Source organism: Oncorhynchus mykiss, chromosome 13 (assembly GCF_057628025.1).
Source record: "Oncorhynchus mykiss isolate SJ-2025 chromosome 13, ASM5762802v1, whole genome shotgun sequence".
Classification (NCBI taxonomy): Eukaryota; Metazoa; Chordata; class Actinopteri; order Salmoniformes; family Salmonidae; genus Oncorhynchus; species Oncorhynchus mykiss.
This window is the reverse complement of record NC_143034.1, coordinates 44,042,829-44,055,994: the sequence shown is the minus strand read 5'-3', so window position 1 is coordinate 44,055,994 and position 13,166 is coordinate 44,042,829. Positions and strand designations below refer to the sequence as shown.

Sequence of the window (13,166 nt, the reverse complement as noted above, 5' to 3'; positions counted from 1 at the left end):
TTATTGTAACGTCTATACAAACTACAACTTCTGTCAATGGGGCTTTATTGAATTAAAGGTTTATTTTATAACCAAACTCTACCCTGAGTTATACAGCCAATAGAACATTTAGTTGTACTTTATGAATTCATCAAGATGCTTTCAGTTTGGCTGTGTTCAGAAATGTTGAGGCCATAATGGGTTATTCCCATAAAACAGTGATACAGTAAACTCACAGACCCATTTAACCAGTCATGGTTCTGTTATTGGTAATTTAATAATCTCAGGCTGCCAGTGGTGATTAAGTTTATTGAAATTAATTAACCCTTTCAAATTAACCATGCATACTCACTTTAGTGGCTAGGTTCCAACTGACAGGATCCTTTGAAAAACCTGAGAGCAGCTGAACAAAGATGCATTGTTCATTGCCATGGACCGGCACAATATAATGCTGGTTTATATAACGCTTTCCATTATAATTGAGCCATGGTGACGCAGCATATGTGATCTTTTCGCATTTGTCAATGTTGGGAGTTTGGTGCATGATACGACTCAAGAAGTGCTGGGTTTGCGCTTGCACATAATGGCTGTCCAAGAGTAGGGATGAGGAAAAGGCTGCTCTTGTACTCCAGCACCCTCTTGTGGCTGGAATCAATAGCACTTTTTGTAGCTGTAGTGATGTTTTTTATTAGACCAGGCAAGTCAGTTAAGAACAAATTCTTATTTACAATGACGGGCCTAGCACCGCCCTCTGGGACTCACAATCACATCCTGGATACGAACCAGGGACTGTAGTGAGGCCTCACCTTAGGCCGCTGCAATAATGGGAAGGTTCCGATGACCAAGTGTAAAACATGAGGCATTTATATCAATAGCTGAGGCAACCCTCCCCCCAATACATTTTTATTGTTAAAAATATATATATTGGGACTGAATGACAGACAATAACAAGCAATATTGCCACTCAATAAATAAGCAACCCACTGTCAAGGGCTGTAAATAGCCACACAAGATATTGGCATCTTTCACAGCCTTCTACTTATTTTGTGTAAGGATGGTGATTCATCATGTCTATGATCATCATCTACCATAATTCGATGACAATGGTAGCACATGAATGCATTACACAATGCTGCAAACAGGACGAAATTCAACTCCAGGTATAGAACAAAGGTATTTTGTGCAGCATTTCCCCTACCACAACACAGCTGTAGGACATGATCAGAGCTTGATTAGTTGATTTGAATCAGCTGTGTAGTGCATACTTGGAAGAAGAAAAAAAAAAATGTGCCCCAAGTTTGTGAAACCCTGAGTTAATGTGAAACATTGAACAATGCAAGAGATCCTCAACAGGACCTATCCACCAAGATAAATAAGAACCTTAGGCTAAACCATTTTGACACAAATATTAGAAAATTGTGACAAATAAGTGTACCATTGTGATTTCATGACTTACTGATTTGTGACCATGAAGTAATTCCAAGATTCCACACGTTTAGTCCCATCACCTGCCTTTCAGTGAATCAGTACATTGTGTACCAGTGTGTGTGCAATGGGTACTGGACATAATGCCAACAGTTGAATTGGAGGTCACAGGCAAAATGTAGAGATGAGACTTCTCTCCAACTTATTTTCACCGCATATGCCTCCATTTCTCTTTGTCCCTCCCTCCATCAGTCTCACAATCCCACACCCACTATTAATTTGCATCACATTCATCTTTGAGCACATTCACCTTAAAATATTTAATACATCACCTAATCAAACTTCCTCGCTATGACTCATCCGAGTTAACCACACTTTCATCAAGCAAATTCACCCTAAAACACTTTTACTTTCATAATCACACTGTGATCTTGAGAGCCAGGGGCACCTCCCTGTCCCCAGCAGAGGAAATGTCCTCTCAGAGAACTCGGCCACGCTGAAGCGGTACACCGACGAGCTAGTCTTGATGTTATAGAAGGTCACCTGACCCTCCTCACAATCCAGGAAGACATCCACTCTGGGGAGGCGCACCGATGCCTTAACCTTGGTGAGGGCGCGCAGGTGGGTGCACCCCCACCAGAGGGCGTAGTAACCGCTATTAGGGCTCATGTCAAACAGCCCTTTCCTCTGGGATGACTCCCACACCACACCCACCTTCCAGTCTTTATTCTCACCCACGTTCACCTGAGATGAAAAGACACAAAGAAACTAAGAAAGTGATACCGACAAAAGTTTCAGTGGGGACGAGCATGCAAATGTGGTCATCAGGGTTCGAGACCTTAAGACAAAAAATCATCTTTGGCGTGAAGAGCTCCAAGAGTGCAGACAGACATACCTGATTTTATCTTTTTTTTAGATCTGAGGGGAGAAGAAACATTTAGACATGTTTAAAATGGAAGTATGTGTGAGTACAGAATGAAAAAAAAAAGGTTTTAAGTCCAAGCCCTAGAGTCCAAGCCCTAGAGAGCTCCGAGACAGGATTGTGTCGAGGCACAGATCTGGGGGAGGGTACCGAACAGTTTCTGCAGCATTGAAGGTCCCTTAAGAACAGTGGCCTCCATTTTTTAAATGGTTCCAAACTTCTTCCACCGAGACTCTTCTTACAGCTGGCCACCTGGCCAAACTGAGCACTCGGGGGGAGAAGGACCATGGTCAGGGAGGTGACCAAGAATCTGATGGTCACTTTGACAGAGCTCCTCTGTGGAGATGGGAGAACCTTCCAGAAGGACAACAATCTCTGCAGCACTCCACCAACCAAGCCTTTATGGTAGAGTGGCCAGACTGAAGCCACTCCTCAGTAAAAGGCACGACAGCTTGCTTGAAGTTTGCCAAAAGGCACCCAAAAGACTCTCAGACCATGACAAACAAGATTCTCTGGTTGAGTGAAACCAAGACTCAAATATTTGGCCTGAATGCCAAGAGTTGTCTGGAGGAAACCTGGCACCATCCCCTTCCCTAAAGTGAAGTATGGTAGTGGCAGCATCATGCTGTGGGGATGTGTTTTTCAGCTGGGAGACTAGTCAGGATCTAGGGAAAGATGAACGGAACAAAAGTACAGAGAGATCCTTAATGAAAGCCTGCTCCAGAGCATTCAGGACCTGAAACTGGGCCAAAGGTTCACTTTCCAACAGGACAACGACCCTATGCACACAGCCAAGACAATGCAGGAGTGGCTCTGAATGTCCTTGATTGGCCCAGCCAGAGCCCGGACTTGAACCGGATCAAACATCTCTGGAGAGACCTGAAAATAGCTGTGCGGCGATACTTCCCATCCAACCTGACATAGATTGAGAGTAGAAGAATGGGAGAAACTCCCCAAATACAGGTGTGCCAAGCTTGTAGCGTCATACCCAAGAAGACTTAATGCTGTAATGGCTTAATGCTGCACTCCATCACTCTCCTTCTTGGTCAAATAGCCCTTACACAGCCTGGAGGTGTGTTTTGGGTCATTTTGGCGTATTGCTGCAGAATGATTTGGTAGCCATGCTGGTTAAGTGTACCTTGAATTCTTAATATATCACGGACAGTGCCCCATCACACCTCCTCCATGCTTCACGTGGGAACCACACATGCGGCAATCATCCATTCACCAACTCTGCGTCTCACAAAGACAAGGGGGTTGGAACCAAAAACCTAAAATTTGGACTCAGAGCAAAGGACAGATTTCCACAGGTTTCCACATTTGCAAGTGTTTCTTTGCCCAAGAAAGTCTCTTCTTATTTATGTCCTTTAGTAGTGGCGTCTTTGCAGAAATATGACCATGAAGGCCTGATTCACTCTCCTCTGAACAGTTGATGTTGAGATGTGTCTGTTACTTGAACTCTGTGAAGCATTTATTTGGGCTGCAATGTCTGAGGCTGGTAACTCCTCTGCAGCAGAGGTAACTCTGGGTCCTCCTTTCCTATGGCGGTCCTCCTGAGAGCCAGTTTCATCATAGCTCTTGATGGTTTTTGCGACTGCTCTTGAAGAAACATTCAAAGTTCTGGAAATTTTCCGGATTGACTGACCTTCATGTCTTATAGTAATGGACTGTTTGCTTATTTGAGCTGTCCTTGCCATAATATCGACTTGGTCTTTTACACAAATTAACTTTTAGCAAGGTACACCTGTTAATTTAAATGCATTCCAGGTGACTACCTCATGAAGATGATTGAGCAAATGCCAAGAGTGTGCAAAGCTGTCGACAAGGCAAAGGGTGGCTACTTTGAAGAATCTCAAATATTTATTCTACAATCTAGAAAGTAGTAAAAATAAAGAAAGACCCTTGAATGAGTAGGTTTGTCCAAACATTTGACTGGTACTGTGTGTGTGTGTGTGTGTGTGTGTGTGTATACACTGCTCAAAAAAATAAAGGGAACACTTAAACAACACAATGTAACTGTGAAATCAAACTGTCCACTTAGGAAGCAACACTGATTGACAATAAATGTCACATGCTGTTGTGCAAATGGAATAGACATCAGGTGGAAATTATAGGCAATTAACAAGACACCCCCAATAAAGGAGTGGTTCTGCAGCTGGTGACCACAGACCACTTCACAGTTCCTATGCTTCCTGGCTGATGTTTTGGTCACTTTTGAATGCTGGCCGTGCTTTCACTCTAGTGGTAGCATGAGACAGAGTCTACAACCCACACAAGTGGCTTAGGTAGTGCAGCTCATCCAGGATGGTACATCAATGCGAGCTGTGGCAAGAAGGTTTGCTGTGTCTGTCAGCATAGTGTCCAGAGCATGGAGGCACTACCAGGAGACAGGTCAGTACATCAGGAGACTTGGAGGAGGCCGTAGGAGAGCAACAACCCAGCAGCAGGACCGCTACCTCCGCCTTTGTGCAAGGAGGAGCAGGAGGAGCACTGCCAGAGCCCTGCAAAATGACCTCCAGCAGGCCAAAATTGTGCATGTGTCTGCTCAAACGGTCAGAAACAGACTCCATGAGGGTGGTATGAGGGCCCGACGTCCACAGGTGGGGGTTGTGCTTACAGCCCAACACCGTGCAGGACGTTTGCATTTGCCAGAGAACACCAAGATTGGCAAATTCGCCACTGGCGCCCTGTGCTCTTCACAGATGAAAGCAGGTTCACACTGAGCGCATGTGACAGACGTGACAGAGTCTGGAGACGCCGTGGAGAACATTCTGCTGCCTGCAACATCCTCCAGCATGACCGGTTTGGCAGTGGGTCAGTCATGGTGTGGGGTGGCATTTTTTGGGGGGGCCGCACACCTTCATGTGCTTGCCAGAGGTAGCCTGACTGCCATTAGGTACCGAGATGAGATCCTCAGACCCCTTGTGAGACCATATGCTGGTGCGGTTGGCCCTGGGTTCCTCCTAATGCAAGACAATGCTAGACCTCATGTGGCTGGAGTGTGTCAGCAGTTCCTGCAAGAGGAAGGCATTGATGCTATGGACTGGCCCACCCGTTTCCCAGACCTGAATCCAATTGAGCACATCTGGGACATCATGTCTCGCTCCATCCACCAACGTTGCACCACAGACTGTCCAGGAGTTGGCGGATGCTTTAGTCCAGGTCTGGGAGGAGATCCCTCAGGAGACCATCCGCCACCTCATCAGGAGCATGCCCAGGCATTGTAGGGAGGTCATACAGGCACGTGGAGGCCACACACACTACTGAGCCTCATTTTGACTTGTTTTAAGGACATTACATCAAAGTTGGATCAGCCTGTAGTGTGGTTTTCCACTTTAATTTTGAGTGTGACTCCAAATCCAGACCTCCATGGGTTGATAAATTTGATTTCCATTGATAATTTTTGTGTGATTTTGTTGTCAGCACATTCAACTATGTAAAGAAAAAAGTATTTAATAAGAATATTTTATTCATTCAGATCCAGGATGTGTTATTTTAGTGTTCCCTTTATTTTTTTGAACAGTGTATATATATATATATATATATATATATATATATATATATATATATATATATATATATATATGACGCAATTTAAATTGACCCACCTCGTAGAGACCACTGACTCTTAGTGGTCCGTAGTGTCTGTACACTGGTCGTACTGTCGCTCTCCCGTAGGGAAGTAACTGTAACACACGCGCACTGTGTTATATTAAAAAAAACAAATAGGTTGGTCCTCAACATACAGTGCATTCTACTTTATCAGGCCAGGTGTGATAGGTTGTGTTTCCTTTCTTGTGTGTTCATGTTCCTCCTGGTATTTTTTACAACCCACTTTTGTCAATGACTCATTCTTTGCCAGGCCGATGTTGCACCACAGTAATGGATGACGGAAGGAATGAGTTCTATGGGCATGAGGTATTTGAGTTGGAATCGTATTTTGACTGCTTGCAGACTAGGCTGACTTTCAGAGTGACTCAGCAGAATTCCTGTCTCAATATGTATCATCAACTCAGTAATTTATGAGAAAACCACAGTAGGGGAACAACTTATGAACAACTTATGACTATACAAAATAATAATGTTGTAGATGATCATAAGGAGGAAAAAAACTAAAATGAAACTACCATTATGAATATTTGGTAACTGATGTTCATTTTGAAAAGGATAATACAGAGGATTGTTTTAAACAACGAAAGTGATGGTGCTACTCACTGGAGACTCGGGAGTGCACCTCCCCCATGCGGATTTGAGCCATACTCTTCTTCAGTTCTCCCAGAACCACCTTCCCCTCCCCCAGAGAGAAATGCAGCGACACCTCTGCCTCAGCATCCAACTCCTGGGTGTCAGAGTCTGCCCGTAGGGGGGGCACTCGCCTCCTCAAAACTCAGTGGTTTGAAGGCAGGCATTGACAGATATGTTCAATTGAAAGACTTACAGTTCAGAGTTTAACATGAGTGGAATGGACTCTGGTAATATCTCTGATAGCTTGCACTTAGAGGCCATTGGAACGTATATGTGGCACACCCGGTGCAGGTCCCATCGCCCTCAAAGTGTGAACCCCACCCAATTGTTACAACAGACACCCACAAATGATAAAAGGTGCCTCAGCTAAAACACATTCCCTCCATACCTGGAGGAAACAAATGTGGTCATCAGATGTGACCTGGGCTTCCAATCTGGATCGCCGCACCAGCAGCTGGCTAAGCTCCGCCTCCAAATGTGTCACTCGCCCCTCCCCCCTTGTTTCCACAGACGCCTGCTTCTCTTCCATCCCGCCCACCAGCTCGTCACGGATCCTGTCCACCGAGCAACTGAGCTCCCCCAGCAACTGCTCCACCTCCGACAGCTCACCCCGTGCATAGTTCTAGAAAAAAAAACAGTAGGATTAAGTTGCTCCTTGACGCTGATTTAAGGTCAGTTTCTTTCTCTCCAGTTGTGGTCATTATTGTGATCGCAGGTCAAAGAGAAAACATTCTGCCAACTGAAAAATGTGTGATTCAAACCTAATGTGTTTTTTTTTTAAACATTTTAATTGAGTATTTTCCATAATGTATCATAACAGGGGTATGGCAAACATCCTTTCGGTTGACTACACAGACTGTCTTGACCTGCTAATCGCCACTGCAGTGGGAGTAACGGTTGTGGGTACGTTCTCCTAACACTAGAGGGAGTGGTAGCGTGATCTGGTGAATATGAAGCCCGACATGTTGAGGGGTTTAGGGAAGGGGTCAAATAGATCTAACACAATGTTGATACAACGTTGGGGCCTGTGAATCAGCTGCCGACCCCGACGGTCTCCAGTCGGCTCCTGAGCTCATTCAGACGGAGGCGCTTCCCCTCAACCCTGTTCAGAATCTCTAGTTCTGTCTTCCCGATGAGTTTCTGTGTGACAGACAAAAGGACAGGAAAGAGATGGAGGATGAGCGACAACGAGACCAATTATGTGAATGCAGTGTCATTGAGAGTAGATCTGGCATCATGTCTGTTCACTACTTGTCCTAACTAGACAAGTCTGCTGGCCTGCTGCTGCTGCTGCTTAAACAGGCTCTTAGGGAACACTTAAGTAAAACGTGCTTTGTGAAGTGCAAAAAAAGATATATTTTTAGATGCAAATAGAAAAACATTGCTCTTGAAATAGCCATATACACACACACACAGCAGATAACACAATGAAGTACATTCATTCAACAACAACAACAAAATCGTACATGTTATTCATTTGCCTTGAGCCAAACCCATTATCCAGAAGATTAGACCTAAATCATGTCAAATTGCTCATGTTTTTGGTCAGATGCCTGACAGAGATATTGAGGACTCTAGTGCCCAAAAGCCAATTTTTTTTAGCACCATTGAGGACTTTGACCACAGTATGAGTCAAAATACTTGTATGTCTTCCTATAGGTTAAGGAAGGATCACATGATTTTGGGCTCCCGAGTGGCACAGCAATAGAAGGCACTGCATCTCAGGGCTAGAGGCTTCACTACAGACACCCTGGGTCGAATCCAGTATGTATCACAACCTGCCGTGATTGGGAGTCCCGATAGAGCGGCGCAAGATTTGCCCGGCGTCGTCCGGGTTTGGCCGTCATTGTAAATAAGAATTTGTTCTTAACTGACTTGCCAAGTCAAATAAAATACAAATATTCCATCTGCGTCATCAGGAGGAATCCGCCAATGATTGCTACTCATGAGTAAACATTCCATAGCTGCAGGTGGCAGTAAATCAAACCTTGGCTTTATGTAACACATTCCAGGTCGCACCCTTCGTTTTGTCAACTCAGAAATAGTAGAAGAAATTGAGTACTTCAAAACAGTGATGGCCTCAATGGGAGCTGCCCATTTTCTCAGATACATTTACAGTGCCTTGCGAAAGTATTCGGCCCCCTTGAACTTTGCGACCTTTTGCCACATTTCAGGCTTCAAACATAAAGATATAAAACTGTATTTTTTTGTGAAGAATCAACAACAAGTGGGACACAATCATGAAGTGGAATGACATTTATTGGATATTTCAAACTTTTTTAACAAATCAAAAACTGAAAAATTGGGCGTGCAAAATTATTCAGCCCCCTTAAGTTAATACTTTGTAGCGTCACCTTTTGCTGCGATTACAGCTGTAAGTCGCTTGGGGTATGTCTCTATCAGTTTTGCACATCGAGAGACTGAAATTTTTTCCCATTCCTCCTTGCAAAACAGCTCGAGCTCAGTGAGGTTGGATGGAGAGCATTTGTGAACAGCAGTTTTCAGTTCTTTCCACAGATTCTCGATTGGATTCAGGTCTGGACTTTGACTTGGCCATTCTAACACCTGGATATGTTTATTTTTGAACCATTCCATTGTAGATTTTGCTTTATGTTTTGGATCATTGTCTTGGTGGAAGACAAATCTCCGTCCCAGTCTCAGGTCTTTTGCAGACTCCATCAGGTTTTCTTCCAGAATGGTCCTGTATTTGGCTCCATCCATCTACCCATCAATTTTAACCATCTTCCCTGTCCCTGCTGAAGAAAAGCAGGCCCAAACCATGATGCTGCCACCACCATGTTTGACAGTGGGGATGGTGTGTTCAGCTGTGTTGCTTTTACGCCAAACATAACGTTTTGCATTGTTGCCAAAAAGTTCAATTTTGGTTTCATCTGACCAGAGCACCTTCTTCCACATGTTTGGTGTGTCTCCCAGGTGGCTTGTAGCAAACTTTAAACAACACTTTTTATGGATATCTTTAAGAAATGTCTTTCTTCTTGCCACTCTTCCATAAAAGCCAGATTTGTGCAATATACGACTGATTGTTGTCCTATGGACAGAGTCTCCCACCTCAGCTGTAGATCTCTGCAGTTCATCCAGAGTGATCATGGGCCTCTTGGCTGCATCTCTGATCAGTCTTCTCCTTGTATGAGCTGAAAGTTTAGAGGGACGGCCAGGTCTTGGTAGATTTGCAGTGGTCTGATACTCTTCCATTTCAATATTATCGCTTGCACAGTGCTCCTTGGGATGTTTAAAGCTTGGGAAATCTTTTTGTATCCTTATCCGGCTTTAAACTTCTTCACAACAGTATCTCGGACCTGCCTGGTGTGTTCCTTGTTCTTCATGATGCTCTCTGCGCTTTTGACGGACCTCTGAGACTATCACAGTGCAGGTGCATTTATACGGAGACTTGATTACACACAGGTGGATTATATTTATCATCATTAGTCATTTAGGTCAACATTGGATCATTCAGAGATCCTCACTGAACTTCTGGAGAGAGTTTGCTGCACTGAAAGTAAAGGGGCTGAATAATTTTGTACGCCCAATTTTTCAGTTTTTGATTTGTTATAAAAGTTTTAAATATCCAATAAATGTCGTTCCACTTCATGATTGTGTCCCACTTGTTGTTGATTCTTCACAAAAAAAAATACAGTTTTATATCTTTATGTTTGAAGCCTGAAATGTGGCAAAAGGTCGCAAAGTTCAAGGGGGCCGAATACTTTCGCAAGGCACTGTAAGCGATGAGCTGTTCCTTTGTTTTCTGCTCAGAGCCAAAGGAGGATCGTATGTTATATTTAATGACTATTAAAATATAGTGCATCCGGGAGCTGTCAAATTGTGATGCAGTCATTGAATGGAAATGTGTTGCTAAATCTGTAAAGTTCCACAGTTCCCAATCACTTTTTTACCCTCTTGGTTCAAGAATTTACAGTTATCTGAAAGCCAACCAGAGAAAAACCCAGTCACTGTTTCTATGCAAGTGGTTTACATTAGAAATGTGGATGCAGCTTAGACAAGAACATAATCAACTCCCATCTCAGACAATCTTTAGAGTAAAATCTGCATTGCAAAAGGGATTTTAGTGGCTTGTTTACAAAAAGGTGTCATCTATGTCATCTGCATTGCAAGAAGATGAGACGCCCCTATGACCTACAAACTAGTGGCCAATACTCAGTCTTTCAAAGGTTCAATCAAAATGCAAGTTGTAATATAAAAAAAAGTAACCTAAATAAAACACCAGACACCAACCACAGAACTAGAATGAAATTATACTTCTTCAAGGAACACGTCCAACCCCAAGAAACACACCACACTCTTAAGTAGCCTTCAGACTATAACCTTGGCACAAAAAGCATCTTTGAGCTGCGCGGGCCATTGAAGTTCTGAAGGGGTGTGTGCTCCAAGAGCCTGATGTGAAAGCTGCTTTGCCTTCTCACCTGTTTGCTGACTCTGTCTGCACGGACACGGTGCGGTGCTCCTCCAGCACACAGATACAGATCTGGTCCGTGCGGCAGTACACCTCCAGAAGCCGGTGGTGCAGTGGGCAGGGTGCGGCCGCGAAGCGCTCCCCGGGGCTCCAGGAGCTGGTGGTTGGAGTAGAAGGGTGTGTTCAGGTGAGGCTGCACATGGGCCTCGCAGTAGGATGCCGTGCAGGTCAAACACGAGCTGATCGCCACTTGTTTCTTCCCTGTGCACACGTCACATTTGATCATCTCCTCCAGAAAGGGGTTGCTGTTGGCCATGGCTCCTGGGGTCTTCATGTCCAACATGTGCGGATTTGCCGTGGTGTAGCGAGCTTCTTTGAATTACTCAGCGATATGGGCGAAAACTCGGTTGATGTTGAGCTGAGTGGGCAGGTGCAGGTGGAGCTGGAGGCAACGTAGCCTCCGATGCAACCCTGGCAGAAGTTGTGTCCACAGGGCGTCGACACTGGGTTGTTGAACAGGTCCAAGCAGATGGAGCAGGTCAGCACCTGCTCTGAAATCATCTCCATGACCCCTGCCTCAGCCATCATTTTCTCCTACCCGAAGCTCTACGGGTGAGACAACGTACCCAGTCACACAAAAACATTGAACTAGGCCCATAGGTCAACACATAGGCCCAGTTCAATGTTTGTGACCTATGCAGAGAAGAGGTTAGGAAGAATCTCACCAACAGGAACCGCTTTGAAAATCACAACTGGATAGTTTTAGAATGGGCCAAGGACAATTGTCCCTTACAAGGCAAACAAATGATGGTCACAAAATACAAATGCTGATAGACACATTTTGGACTAAGTTGTTTATTACAGTAAGGGTTGTATCACAAATAGTAATTCCTATTTTTATCAAGCATTTTGACAAAGCATTCTATAACTAAACTTGTCCCTGTCTAGGTGAATATTTTTTAGTTAGCTGAACACACCTTAACCGATCCCAGAGAAGTATTTTTAAACTGATTTCAGACTTGTTGTAGATTAGAGACAAGAGGTGTGTCTGACAGTGGACAAACTATCACTGATATGCACAGGTCAATTGTGGGCCACCTCCACTGGGATTGGCCTAACACCTGTTTACAATTAGTGCTGATTCACGCCAAGGGTTTATCTCAATAGTCTAAAGTGACTACCTTGCCTCTCTTCCTCTCATCTGCTCTGATCCAAGTAATTACCCTCATCAATCCAGAAGGCTGTGTCTGGTTTTTCAGAATGCTCTCTATTCTAGTCCATTGATATTTCTGGTCCAACAGCGTTCCATTACATTTTCAAAAGACTCTCTCTCTCCTATGCTGTGTGTGTGTGTGTGTGTGTGTGTGTGTGTGTGTGTGTGTGTGTGTGTGTGTGTGTGTGTGTGTGTGTGTGTGTGTGTGTGTGTGTGTGTGTGTGTGTGTGTGTGTGTGTGTGTGTGTGTGTGTGTGTGTGTGTGTGTGTGTGTTTTTTCTCCACATAATTCCAACAGTGCACCTTGTGTGCTCTCATAATTCCTCCTGAAAGCACAACAATAGACAATTCTACCCCACATAGGCCTAATGGGAGCACACAGATGCAAGAGAGGTCGAAATCATTATTCTACCATGATACTGACAGACAGACAAACGTCATCCATGCAATTTAGACTGATGTGTGAGCTCATGGCGTTTAACCCACCATGTTTTAAGAATTGAATAGTCACTGAAGAACAGTCTCAGATTCCAGTACTTCCATTATCATTTGAACACAGGTCTCTGACCACAGGTACATTTTCAGACAGACAGGCTGACAGTGAATTTCCAACATTGCCATAATATCATTCTCTGCTTCGAGGCGGAGGACTCCATACTTCCGATGCTTTCCAACCCAATTTAACATACAATCTGTCAGGTTCTTCATTACTTATTTTGTAGTTAGTCCCAAAAGAAGCCTCCCTTGTCCAACCATTAATCTACCTGTGTGGCGTGCAAGTGATTTGGATACAAAAAGATTTCCCAAGCTTTAAACATCCCAAGGAGCACTGTGCAAGTGATAATATTGAAATGGAAGGAGTATCAGACCACTGCAAATCTACCAAGACCTGGCCGTCCCTCTAAACTTTCAGCTCATACAAGGAGAAGACTGATCAGAGATGCAGCCAAGAGG

General features: G+C 44.2%; 1 pseudogene; it reads right to left on the bottom strand.

The window, feature by feature from the left end:
• Window positions 1-1,794: 1,794 nt before the first annotated feature.
• On the bottom strand, window positions 1,795-11,585 carry LOC110485155 (E3 ubiquitin/ISG15 ligase TRIM25-like; annotated as a pseudogene).
• Window positions 11,586-13,166: the final 1,581 nt, after the last annotated feature.